The sequence below is a fragment of the Hippocampus zosterae genome, chromosome 15 (genome assembly GCF_025434085.1).
Source record: "Hippocampus zosterae strain Florida chromosome 15, ASM2543408v3, whole genome shotgun sequence".
Taxonomy (NCBI): domain Eukaryota; kingdom Metazoa; phylum Chordata; class Actinopteri; order Syngnathiformes; family Syngnathidae; genus Hippocampus; species Hippocampus zosterae.
In genome coordinates, this window is record NC_067465.1 from 13810177 (window position 1) to 13823887 (window position 13711).

The 13711-nt window shown below is 41.7% G+C and overlaps 2 long non-coding RNA genes across 2 annotated transcripts; both read right to left on the reverse strand.

Moving 5' to 3' along the window:
* Positions 1–331: 331 nt before the first annotated feature.
* On the reverse strand, positions 332–7122 carry LOC127616333 (uncharacterized). The gene is made up of 3 exons (XR_007967090.1): positions 6136–7122; positions 4250–4299; positions 332–532 (listed from the first exon to the last, which is right to left on the reverse strand). It is a non-coding gene; the product is annotated as an uncharacterized LOC127616333 (long non-coding RNA).
* Positions 7123–11028: 3906 nt separating this feature from the next.
* LOC127587667 (uncharacterized) lies at positions 11029–12400 on the reverse strand. Its single transcript, XR_007958823.1, has 3 exons — positions 12266–12400; positions 11872–12061; positions 11029–11610 (listed from the first exon to the last, which is right to left on the reverse strand). It is a non-coding gene; the product is annotated as an uncharacterized LOC127587667 (long non-coding RNA).
* Positions 12401–13711: the final 1311 nt, after the last annotated feature.

The following is a 13711-nucleotide window of genomic DNA, read 5'->3' on the forward strand; positions in this document are numbered from 1 at the left end:
CGCATGCCTCCGAGTCAGGTGTCCCACTAAGGTAGGCGGTGATTTCCTTTTCACAAACTCATCAACTCTTGTGTCTACTTTATTTTTCCTGTCTCGTTCATCTGGCTGTTGCGCATCATGGCATGCGCGTGTAAGTGCGTGCGTATGCGCGCGTGCACGGTAACGGGTCGATCGCGAGAGGTTGATGAATCGAAAAGTAGATTTTAGGCCAAAAAAGTTTGGGCACCCCAGGATTTGACCATCATTCACCTCGGGCAGAAAAAGCCTCCACGGCCGCGTGTCGGTCTTTAAATAGTTCAAGTGAGAATATACAGTCTGCAGATACTTTTATACTTTTATACAGATACTTTTTTTTTGGTAAAGCTTTTTGGTGATCGTTTGATAAATGTGCATCCTTTTTGAGTTCCATTGGCAGGGATTTGCTTGCCCGTCACGTTGCTGCTTCTCCTGCATCTGGCTTCGGTTTGGTTCCCAGGTTGCTTCAGGAAGGCCCCAGAAAATCATGCGTCCGAAGAGAAGAGCATCGATCTCCCTGGGGGGGACTTCAGTTAATACACACTCTCTTATTTTAATCCAATAAAGGCACACCCGCGCACACGCACCAATGGATCGGTGCACAGCATGCATCGAGGGAGAGCTTAAGGAGAGCATCTGTTAGTTCATTTACATGCACGGTTTAGCCCAGCTACCGCTTTAACTCCACTAAGTCATTTAATTGGAAAGAGAGCTACTTGAATTGTCCCAGTGTACATTTATGCTGGAGGGGGATCAGTCGAGTGACTGAATAATGTTTGTATCTGCGACCTCTTTCAAAAGACCTTGCATCCTGCTTTCCGTGAGTTGGGTCCATGTGATCTTGCCTTTTTCTCGGTTAAAATAAACCAAAAGGACAACTTTTGATGTTGAAGAATGTTGCCACCACGACGAGTTTTTTTTTCGCTCGCATCCGCCTCAACCTTGACTGAAATGGTTACCAACCAGAGACCGTCTGTCTCCTGGTATACAGAGACCAACTTGTGTGACAGTGGGGCTCAAAAGATACATTTCTAATGGCACTCAAAGGGAACATCTGGTTCTAATGTGGTCATAGCTGAAGGCTGGTCGCAAAACGGGGTTAGACAAAATATGGATATCCCAGTAAATCGCATAATTAGCCCTTAGTGGATAGATTTGGAAACACCAACATAAGGTATAAGCTGTTACTGTCCACTCGCAGTCATCGCCGCGGATTTCACAGCAACACGGTGGAGCTCGATGACTTTTTTCTTTTGCCCTTCTTTTTGCATCGGGATTTGAATATTTGGTGCAACAATCAACTCGTCACTGGCTTACATGAAGTAGTTATTTGATTTGCTTCAAACCATTTGTTGTTGCGTTAGTTTAGTGAATGGTTTAAATATGTGTTGAAAAATGTATGAGCAAAAATGAAATGTATCAAGAGCACGTATTTTGCATGTATGACATTCCAAATAGCATTTTGGTCTGGTTAGGAAGTGCGTGTGCTTGGTCATATGTACGCTCCAGTATTGAAGTTGCCCATCCTTCGTAAAAGATTGGCAAAATCTGGTGTTAATATCTATACGACGTAGTTTACACTCATTGTTCTACATCCAAATTTCCCACAGGAGATGATGCTACACTATCGCCCGTATGTTTTGTCAACCAAAGCAATACAGGAAGTGCTCATTTGAGCTCTGGGCTAAACATGTTCCATACAAGCATTGCTCTCATTAATTTTTGTAAAGGACCGAGTGGCTTTGTTACTTGATGCCCACAGTAACAAACCTCCAGCTGCCTTCCCCCCCCCCCCCCCCCCCCCAGAACTCCCCACCCGGAGGATGCACTTTTAGCCCTGACGCTCCACCACAGTAGCTCTTTGAATGGACTTTCCAGACCACAGCTTAGCTCAGCTGTTCAGGCAATCAGTGCTACCTTTTTGGTTGTGCGTGTGCGTGTGTGTAAATTTATGGTGGAGTTTGACTTTGCGGACACGTGTGTTTGTTTGCGCGAGTTGGCGTACGTCGTGATCTTTCAGCGTGTTGCATACATCACATGCGCCGCGACTTCCTGATTGTCACCTTAATGAAATAGCCACAACGCGTCATCCGCTGTTTGACTTCTGGATGTGTACTTAGGCCACATTTCTCTATTTATCCAACTCTATTTTGATTAGCTGAGCAAATGTCGAAAGATTAATGCCGAAGCTGCTAGGCCCATAAAATAAGGTGTATATTTGTTCTGGCGCCGCACGTTACTGTATGACGCTAATCCGCGGCCTTTCATGTTCAAACGTAATGTGCGATTGTGCAAAACATTGGCGGATTTGGTGAAGAAGCAATTATTCAGCAGGACGGCGTGGCATGCGGGGGACATTGCTCTCAACAAGTCTTTTCATCTGTTATTAATTGAAACATTTCACCTGACTTGTGCCCCAAGAATGTGCGCTATTTCACGGCGGAAAGTGGAAACCATCATCTTAATACCGAGCTCCACCGTTTTCTCTCCTTTTATTTGACATTTCTCAGCGATCTCATGACGTGAACGCGTGAAAGCGAGGGGTCTTAACTTAGGACTTAGGCCCAGCCCGTTCCCGGCTTCTCATCTTTGGAGTGCCTGCAAAGGTGCCCGAGCGCACCAAATCCTCGCTTCATTTCTCCATATGAACTCATTTCCTTGCGCCGCTTCTCGAGTTCATGGTATTGTAACCCGAGGAGAGCGCGCAGCGAGGGCCTCCGGGGGGCCGCGAGCATCCAAGAGCCAGAGAATTAACCCCTTGGGTCAACTGCATTATCCACCTCTATTTATAGTTAAACTTTAATTTTTAGCGGGTGAAAAACGGCCCCAAAAAAAAAAAAAAAAACTGGATTACGGGGGTCACTGCGTGAGATTTGCAGCTAATTAAATCAATCGTGCAGATTGACAAAATCTGTGCCTTTTCCTTCAATGCTCTCTCTTCTTGCTGATTTAATTAGAATATACATAGTGCACACACTTTTTTTTTAATTCAAAGGCACAACACAACACAAAAGAGATTTCAGTAAAATCTGATGAGACCATTTTTTTCTTTGAGAGAAGTTATAATACAAGAAAAAAATGGACCGTATATTCCGCACTATAAGGCGTGTCGGCGTATAAGGCGCACCTTCAGTGAATGGCCTACTTTAAAACTTTTCATATTTATAGCGCACCGCATTATAAGGTGCATAGAATAGAAGCTACAATAGTGGCTGAGGTTACGTCCACTAGATGGAGCTACGCTAAAGTGAATACAACACAATACAGCTTTATTTATGTAGTGCTTTCACAACCTCTGCAGCTGTAACAAAACGCTTTACAGAACATTTAAAATACTACGTCCAAGAAATCTGAATATTGATCCATATATAAGACGCATCGGATTAATAAGGCGCATTGTCGGCTTTTGAGAAAATTGAATGCTTTTAGGTGTGCTTTAGAGTGCACAAAACCCACACCCACACACAACATAGGAAAACACAGAACTTAATAAAGTCCAGCAATGCAGTACTATATATCAACACCTTTGTTTTTTGTTTTTTTTTCACTGTTGGCTTCTCATACTATCCTAGCAAGGGAGAGGAAATACAAAACTACCCAGGTTAGCTTAGCGTTACCGAGCAGCAGAGGTGTCAAATCCAGGTCTGGAAAACAAAAACCCGTTTGAAGCTTCTGTGGCTTGAGCCAAACAGTGACAGGGTTTTTACTTTCTGGCTTAATGTGAACATATTATGTGAAACACGGTAGGTTGGCTAGATTTAGTAGATGATGATGTATTTCACTTTTTTTTTTAAACAATTAGCCTAATTGGATGAAATTCATCTAATTTTTTTTCTGCAAAAATACACCACTACAGTATTCTTCCAAGAGGGTTTTTTTTGTTCCCTCCCCAAAGAAAATTAACAAAAATCCAGCTGTTGTTTTTTTACCACTGAATCCTTTATTTCTAGTACGGCCCTAATACTTCTTTATGAGCCTTGCATTCCATCACTTCATAGCCAAGCACTTCATGACTGATATATTGGAGAAGAGGATCACTTCAGTGCGACACACTTAACCGAAGTTTTATTCTTAAAATGTAAACGTATCTTGAAATCTTTTTTAAAAATTATTATTATTTTTTTTTTAAACGGCTCACTCTGCTTTATTTTACTGCAGTTAGCAGGAAGTGGAGCTGCCCAGTGAGCTCTGTTTACTCAAATGTCACCAAAGCAGGGGACAAGAAGGTAAATACCTTGTTGTAGTTGTTGACATTGCATATCGAGCCACCATGGGTCTTCCACACTGTGAAATCACAACATTGCAGCACAGATAAAAGCCTTCAAAATGCAAAATCAAGGTGAGCAAAGAGAAACGTTCCTTTTGTTAAAACACTCCTGTGTCAAACTTTGCACATGTATCAGGATAAAGGGCAAAAGGTCAATTCTGAAGAAAGACACAGATAAGCGCCTCCCCTTGGCTCATTTACACGTTTAAATATAACTAAGTTAAAAAAACCTCTAACACAGACCGAAAGAGAAATGAGCGACGTCCAATGCAATTTGTCAATTTTTGAACATAGCAGTGAATCCCCATTTATCGCCGGAGATAAAGTACATATGGACACACAGCGTATATAAAAACAACACACACATTCAACACACAAAATCTTCTTCAACACGCACTTAAAGGAAAACAAAGTATTCCTTCATCTCCGGTTAAAGTTGACAGTACAAATGTTACATAAAAGGGAATGAATTGTATATGTTTGCTAAAATGCATAGATGCATTTTAGCACATCAATACAATTCTTTTGATAAAAATCCTATAGCTGAATGATAATATAATGTGAAACATCGTATGTGGGCCAGATTAGCATAGATTTACCTTTAACACTGGTCAACAACTTTTTTTCCTATAACACGTCAGCTTTTTCTAATAATACTAATAAAAATAATAAATACAACACATGTGAATGACATGATCACTATATTTTGTTGTTTATATGATATTTAGTTTTGTCTCATGTCATGTTTCAAGTCTTGTTGAGCTTGTCAGTTTAGTTTTTAATTTTTCTTCGTGGTGCTCCTCAACCCTGTTCTTTACGTCTACCAATCAGCTCCCTCAGCCACTTGTATCTTGTCTAAGTGTTCCTGCTTGTTGCGGTTTTCTTGATTTCATTCCCTGTTTTTTTTTTTTTTCTTTCAGTAGTGGTACATTGTTTGTGGTTTAGACAAGTGCTGCTTTTTGTCCTGGAGTGGTGTGTGAATTTTGTTTCTTTGTTATATGGATCTCAGTTTGCTACAATTAAGTCAGTTGAGTATTTAGACAAGCCTTGTTAGGTGTTGTATTTTTGAAAAGACTTATAAAAAAGTACATTATGCACAACTGCCTCATCTCTCCTGCAACCCTGCATTTGGCTCAACCATGCTAAAACCCAAACAGTAAATGCACACCAAAGCATGCCTGTACAGTAAATCACACCTCACGCATAAATGCCGGGCAGCGACAACATGAAAGTAAACAATTATACATAAATATTACAACTATGAAATGTTGCAATGTGCTCGGCTGGCCTCGGCTGACAACTTCCACAACTGTGAACTGTGTGTGACCAACTTTTTTTGTTCTGATATCATGATGGACATGCCTCTAATGTAGCAATTCAAACCATATTTAAGTGCCCATGCTTTTGCTACGTTTCTTTTTAAATTTTTTTTCCCTTCTGCTGCCCTGTCGTATATTCCAATTTTGCTCTTTGAGAGCACTCACTTGAACCATGCAGTGTAAATCCCACCAGAGAGGCCTGGGTGCTATTACAGGTCATTGTCAGTGTAATGCGGACCAGGTGACACCTTCGGTGAGAATTGAGCTGCTCATCAACGTGAGCATGATAATGAGCACACGTGGTAATTACTCCAACACTGTTCTTCGCTCCTCCAATCCACTCCACCCGTTTCCTTAATTCGGCACACCCCAGCCCAGCCTGAGTAACGCAAGCCGCTGCCCCGAGCACAAAGGAAGCCTGTGTGAGGTGCTCGCCTGCCCCTGCGAGCAACCCCCTCCGCCCCAAACAGTGTGGCTGATGTGCTCCATTTGCCGCATGACGGAGCAAGCGGGACGAGGCAAAAGTTCACACACCTTGCTGACTGGCATGGCAGGGAGGGCGACTTGACCCCGCTGAGCCGCGCTTCGGGGGCCGACTCCCATCTGCTGGCCCTCCTGCCCGTAGTTAAATGGGCCGCTTTACTGGCACCTCGGTTGTCCCGAGACCACCACTGACTCGAGATTGAAGTGCACTGCTGGGAATAACACTATTGTGACAAACTTTGCTGCAATACAGTAATATGAGGCCTAACTAATAAAATCTTGATACGAACAATCAACCTATCAATCTCCATTATGACCTCAGTAATTGCAGTTACATTGGTCTGCTTTTTTAACCTCTACAAATGGCACATTCAATTTTTCTACATTACTCCTCTATTTTGACCCTGGTTTCTAAATTGCTGAGAAAAAACTTTGCTTTTATCAATTAAAGAGGATATTTGTTTAAAAAGAATTGAAAGTGGAAATATTTGGAGTTTTCTCAAAATCAGAATTAAAACATTTTTTGATGCTGATTTCAAAATTGTCTTTACGTTTGTCCTGCAGCACATCAGACTTGAGATATTTTTAATTTTTGTTTTTAAGTTGGACCTAAACAAGCTTTTACGATTGTAATTTTTACAACAATATGCTCAAGATAAAAATGGTTGCAGTTTCGGAATCAGCACAAAACATTCATCGAGAAAAGTGTTCTTGAATCTTTGATTAAAAAAATAAATACATTCTTGACTAGTGTAATTATAAAATGAAAGGCAAGCATATTTTCGAGGATCTTACTTTTATTTATTGACTTAACTTGTGTATGACCATGACACAGACTCCCCACGCTTTGCTTTTTCCTCCGCAGAAGGAAATAATTATAAATGTAGTTAAGTATTATTGGAAAACACAATCTATAGTCTAGTGTATATGCTTTATTGGCACAGCTTGAGAATGGTGGTGACTAGGTGGCCCTCTCTTATACCCACAAATGTATATTTTGTGAAAGATAATGTAAAGCAGCATGGGCTTTTTGATTGGCTGCCACAGCTATGAAAAGTCACTTTTTGTGTAGACCGATTTATGAGTAATACATTGGGGAGTGTTTGTACATTGTCAAGGGTCATCCACTAAATGACCACAATAAAATTAAGCTATCATGGTTTGCTTGTACAGATATTAAAGGATTTCCCTGTCATACCTGTGTGGCGAGATGTGTTTGCGGAGGCTACATTTTCCAGGACGTTGGTGCGTAAAAGTGCGTTTTACTTTTTAATCAGTGCACCCTCAGCCGCGTCTGGGTGGGAGGTTCTGACAAGCAAAACAAATGGCAGAGCCACCACGCTTCCTCTTTTCCCACAATTCAGCTGTCTCAGTGAAAATGATCCACTGGTGACTGAGCACAATTTGGCATCCCCCCCCCCCACACACACACACCACCCTCCCTTAGCACACAGACACCCACCCTCTGACCCTGCACATGTGCACCACCCTCACTTTACCGCCCCCCCACACCCCCTTTGTGAACACACTCCACTCCTGCCCAGAGGAATTCATTTTCTAATTTTCCTTGACTGAGCAAACAATACACACGCCTTAACAATGTTGACATCTCTAATGCCTGAAAATGCAGTAGTAATGGAGCTTTGATTGCTCGTAAGTGGATACACGATTACAAACACAGAGCTCACCCCTGCCAGTGTCCTCCCAAGACATGTCCGAGAGGAGAAACGAGGAACTCTGTCAGGACCTTTCAATTATGAACATGCAGTTCATGTAGCATTTCATGACAATATGCAAATGATGAGATGTAGTTGACTCTCACTGCTCCGCTGTCAGTTATAGGCTAACCACATGTGACACATTAAACCCTTTATAGACATTCGCTTAACCATAGAACATTATTCTATTCTACATTACAAGATTTTTTTTTAACACCACACAAATTATGATATCTCCACTGACAATTGTCCTTTACATGTAGTAGAAGAGGAAGAGACTTCATAAGCGAGGCTAACTGTTAGATTCAGTAGCTTTTGCATTTCACATCTCTAGGAGTCTGTGGCTTAGCAGAACTTGGTGTTGAGCACTCACATAAAGATTTGCCATCGTAAATAATCAACAGGCTTAACATTCATGATTGGCGCCCCCGATTATATTTGGTTGGAAAAAAATCTCACACACTACACGCCGCATGATAATCAGTTGGCATTTTAGAGCAGGGGTGTCAAACTCATTTTTATTGCTGGACACATGGTGGTTATAGTTTTCCTAAGGGAGCATTATGACCGTGTGAACCCATAGAAATGTATGATGGCCTAATACAGTCAAAGAAAAAAAATGACCAGGCTTCCAAGTTTTATTCAATTTCTTGTTCATAGAAAAGGTGTATCATGTGACGAACAGACAGAGAAGTGAACATGGAATGCCCAAAAGCAATGTTTTTGTCAGTACAATGCTAGAAAACCTTAAGTCAGGGCTGTCCAAACATTTTCCTCCAAGGACCACATACGGAAAGATCGAAAGATGCAAGTTTCCCTTTGATTCTTAATTTTCATTTTTTTTCAAACACACATAAATCAGTCAATCAAGCAATTGCTTATTGTTTATATAATGCAGTGCTTTTAGAAAAACTGCTACCTGAACAACTTTCCGTAAGGCAAACAGTTCAGGATTTTAGAAGATGTTGGGGTGGCCATAGACCCTGTTAATCCACCAGAAAGCATCTGCCCCTGCACTGAACAGCAGCCGAATAACATCTCTAGATTAAGAAACAAAATAGCAGCAATCTGTCGAAATCACAACTTTTTTTTAAAGCACTTACTCTGGAATCATTCACGTGGGATCTTCACAATTTGGACGTGGATAGAGAGCAGAGTGGCATTTTTAAAAAGCAGCTGTTTAAAAATTCAATATCATTATTCACCACAGTCTTATGAAGAGAAATGTTACTTGTTAGCTGTAAATATAATTTGCATCTTTACCTATTTAGAAAAGCTCAACCATGTGTAAAACAAATATATTAGAATTGTCATTTTTGGAATATGTCGCGGGCCGCTTAAAATGGACGGTGGGCCACAGATGATCCCCGAGCCATAGCTTGAATATCTCCTTAAATTATTCTGAATATACAATGTAGCAGACTGTATATTTAATGGTAAAATTTGTACAGTTAACTGTTTTTTTTTTAAAGCCATTGCATGTTGTGGCTTTTCTTGCCAGTGCTGCTGTGGGTTTACCCTGAGTGGGCCGAGCTCCAGTGAGCAATCAAGCGCCTCGTTCACAGTCCGTCACTCCCAAGCTGTGGTGCTACCGCACGGTGATGTCAGCAAACTTTGAAACCCCACTTTGTACACACAACTGATTGTTTAGCATCATCAATCATGTTGTCAGATGCAAATATGTGATGAAGACTAATGCTATCCTTCAAAAAAGCCAAAGCCACACTCTGGCTTTTTGATTCATTCAAATTTTGTCTCTATTCCAATGTATTATCCTTGATTGCCCCCCGCCCCCAATGCATTGTATATGAACCACAATATCCTTCTCATTGAAACATAGCCCCACATCCATTTGGCACTGCTCCCCCATACTGTGTGCTTGTTTGACAGCACTCATTAACCAGTGTCTCAATCTCTTGTCAAGGCTAATTGTTAGCCCAGTTAATCCTGACAGATAGACAATTTGAATCCAAATACTTGTTGCATTCCTCATTTTGCAGTTTGGCTGAGGTTTCACTAATCAGACCATACTTTTTTAGTATGGTAAACATAACAGTGATCAACACATTTTTACCCCGTGATTTAATCAGAGAAGCAAAAATGTTTCTAGATTTCTTTTTTTTCCCTTCCAAATCTGTTCCTCATTTTACCTGAGCAAATCAGGCTCTTCTGTCTCTCTCTCTGTATATATTCTCTCTCTCTCTCTCTCTCTCTCTCTCTCTCTCTCTCTCTCTCTCTCTCTCTCTCTCTCTCTCTCTCTCTGAGCCGATTGTCCTCACAAGGGTCGCGGACACGCTGGAACCTATCTCAGCTGGCTTTGAGCAGTAGGCAAGATAGAGACGAACAACAATTCACATCCACCCTCACACCTACAGACAATTCAGAGTGTTCCATTAACTTACCATGCATGTTTTGCGAATGTGTGAGGAAACTGGAGTAAAGCCACACAGGCTTGGTGAGGACTTGCAAACTCCATACAGGAATGCCGGGGCATCAAAAATGACAATGATTAGATGGCCGGAACACTAAAAACATGTTCAAGTGACATTTACAGTATGTGTCAGTAATGTGAAAAATTGCCTTTTATTGTCAAGCATATTCTCCCAACATTCCTGTCGAAGGTTCTCACTTTGTTTATTATTTTCAAAACAAGGCGAATGGGAGGAATTTGATCTGAAGTGGTAGTGCACGTTTTGGAAACTGGTTTCAGAGATCCTTGTTTTAAAACACGGTTTAACTACTTACTTTATGCAGCACAATGGATAACACAGAAAATCTCATTCTTTTAAAAAGTTTCAAGGAAATCGGAGGAGTTTATTAATGGACAGCGAAATCACACAAACGTCATCAAAGTATTGCGTTCATATTTTACATTGGAATACCTATAATTCATAGTTTATTGGATGATTACATGACCTGATTTTGAGCTTAATGCCTTCATGGAGTCAATGATTTAGGACCCTCCATGCGAAATTTTGAGATTAGTATTAGCGCACAATGTGCTATCTTGCACAGTGGCGTACTGAGAAGTATTCATGTCGTACAAGAAGTCACATTCAGTTAACAGCCTGACTTACTGTTTTTTATTTGAGTCTTTGCTACAAATAGTTTCAGCACCGATGACTGTACTGCGTGAATGTAAGTTACTGATAGACTTTGTGTAATGTTGCTGCCAAAGGAAATGAACTCACCTGTAAAACCATGACCTCATATATTCTCAGGAGTAAGTCCGTACATTTTTATTTTAAGATTGCCAGCAGTTGGTGAATGAAGGGAAAGTAACAGCACAAGTCCTCATCACTACAAAGTGAATAGGAAATGTTTGGTCAAGTGTTTTGAAGGGTTAGGCTCAGGTACTGCTGCTTGCCAGTAAAACATGTTCTCATTGGTTGTTGAGCAGCGAACACACAAAGGATATACAACGTAAACGTTGTCCCGCGACAGAAATTCAAGAACAGTGATGTAGTTTTCTAATTCGGTCGATGTGACTTTATTTGACATCCGGGTCATGAACCACACTCTTTCTGCTGCTCCGTCTGGCACCCCCCTCCCCATCTCCATGATTTGTCGACCCGATTGTGTCGCTTGGCTTTTCTTAACGTCTTACCATAAAATCATCTGTTCCTGCCAAAACGAGCCACCGAGTGACTTATGCTGGTAGGGAGGCCGATCCGATCCCGGACACAAGCTCGTTTAGTGGCCCACACGAATCGAGGGGGCGGAGGGTTGGAAAGGTCCATTCAATTATTCCCATGCTTCTTATTCTGGGCAGCAAGCAGCATGGTGTCTACAGTTTCCCAGGCCCCTCCTAAAAAAAATGACACATTCGCAGACCAGATGCTTCAGACAGCCAGCACAGAGCCGTGATTATTAGCAGGGCTCTCTTTTTTGTCTCGGAGGAGGCGGGCTATTTTTAAACCATGGTTAAAGTTTGAATATCCCTTCCACCCACCGCCGCTGCCAGATACTGCAGGCTTCCAAGCTTATTCGAGGGGAGTCGGGTAGAGCGGGGGTTGAGTGGGCACAGAGACAGCACTGTGTCATTACTGGCAATGGCAGATTTACTTACCCCCGGTGACCGTACCCCCGACGGCCAAATTCACAATTGAAGAGTGATTGAGAATCATGCACCACAGTTTTTTTTCCTTCTTTCCCTTCTTTTTGGCTGGCAGTGATTGCACGTGGCATTCCAAGAAGCTCGTCTATTTCCCATACATTCCTAGATGGTGAAGCAGGGGGGTTCTCGAGCAGAATGAGGGCTGTCAAAGTGAAGAACGGCAACGTCTTTTAGTGGAGACCGGACAAAAGAACGTACTACGCAAGGAGTCGCCGTCGGCATCGCTTGAACTGACTCTGAACCGTGACAGACATGTGAAGTGAAGCAAAACGGCGAGATTGTGCACTCCGCTTCTGCTTTTCTACTTACGAGAGGCTCGGCGTCATGAAAACAAATGATGCCTTACCTTTCACGCATGGTGTGGGGAATACTTTTGGAAAAAAAAAATGTCGTGAGCAACAATATAATACGTGATCTCGGTACTTTACATTTGGCAGTAAACGTACTCAAAGTTCTCCTTTTAAATCCTCTGAGCCTCCTGGGCTTCCTGAGCAGTGGGTGGAGTCGCAGGGATTTTGTTGTAGGGTCAGACAAAGTGGCATCACAGTGCAATGTCTATGAATAGCTGCCTCTAAAAATAACTAATTTTTTCACGACTCAAAACAAGATCATTGATTAATCAGAGGGCAGACCACTCTTCCTTAATTCCCTCCAGACTTGACATATTTGACCGGCGCTATTGAAAAATATGATTCTAAACATACAATCCAATGCAAAGAGAGGGCTTCCTAATCTGCTTTTGTTTATATGAATGCAACAAAATGAAACAAAACAGTATTTCGCCTAGTTTATTTGCAATGACGGCAAAGGGCTAAATAATGTGGGAGCAACGTAGAGTAATAAGATCCCACATAAACGAAGCAGTTCCCAGATTCAGATCTAAATTGCTGCCAATATGAATCAGATCAGAATCCTTTATTTTAATGTGAGAATATTTGACCATGCAAACATAGCAAATGTAATTCCAATGGGATTTGATCCAAAATTTGGAGGTGAGATGGAGGTTTTGCCAGCATAAAAGGTAACCAGAAACTGTTTTACCTAATGTTAGGGGTGCACCCATCGATCATCTGGGGATTGTAATCAGCGCTGATTTTCTCAATTTCGAAGGATTGATGATTGGGTAATCTGTGATTGGGTGATCTTTCCACATATCTTATCGGCCCCTATAGACATTTGAAAGCCATCCTGTCCTCTTCTGCTGTGAGATTACAAATACGATTTTTCATTGATCAACCTGGAAAATTTTGATCTGTACACCCCTACTTCATTTTCAGCATTGTGAAGTCGTGGTTACCAAGTCTTTTGACGTCGGTCTTTGTCTTGCGCCTACCTTCTCCAATATTCTATGTTATATGTTAGCCCATTGAAAATGCTAAATCAGTGGTCCCCAAACTTTTTCCTGTGAGGGCCATATAACTTTTCGCTTCTGTGATGGGTGTGCCGGGGTCAGTTTGTAACAGCAAAAGTGTGACTGCAAGAGTACCTAGACGTAAAAATGTATTGTTTCCCAGAAACCCACACAAAATCAAGTAACCTTTTTTGATTCACTTGCGGTATTAAAGACGTCTTTCTTCTCGGGACACACCACCTCCGCGACAGCATTCATGCATTTCTTGACAAACTCTCCTTTCCGCTGCTTGCTATCAGTTGAGCAAACCGAAAGCTAGCCCGAACAGATGGCTGGTTCAGCTGAGATTGGCGTACACATGTATTTTGCTGAGCCAACGTTCCTCTTTTTAGCGTTGACAGTTTGTCTGCTCTCATTTGCCCATGCAAAAAAATCGTACTT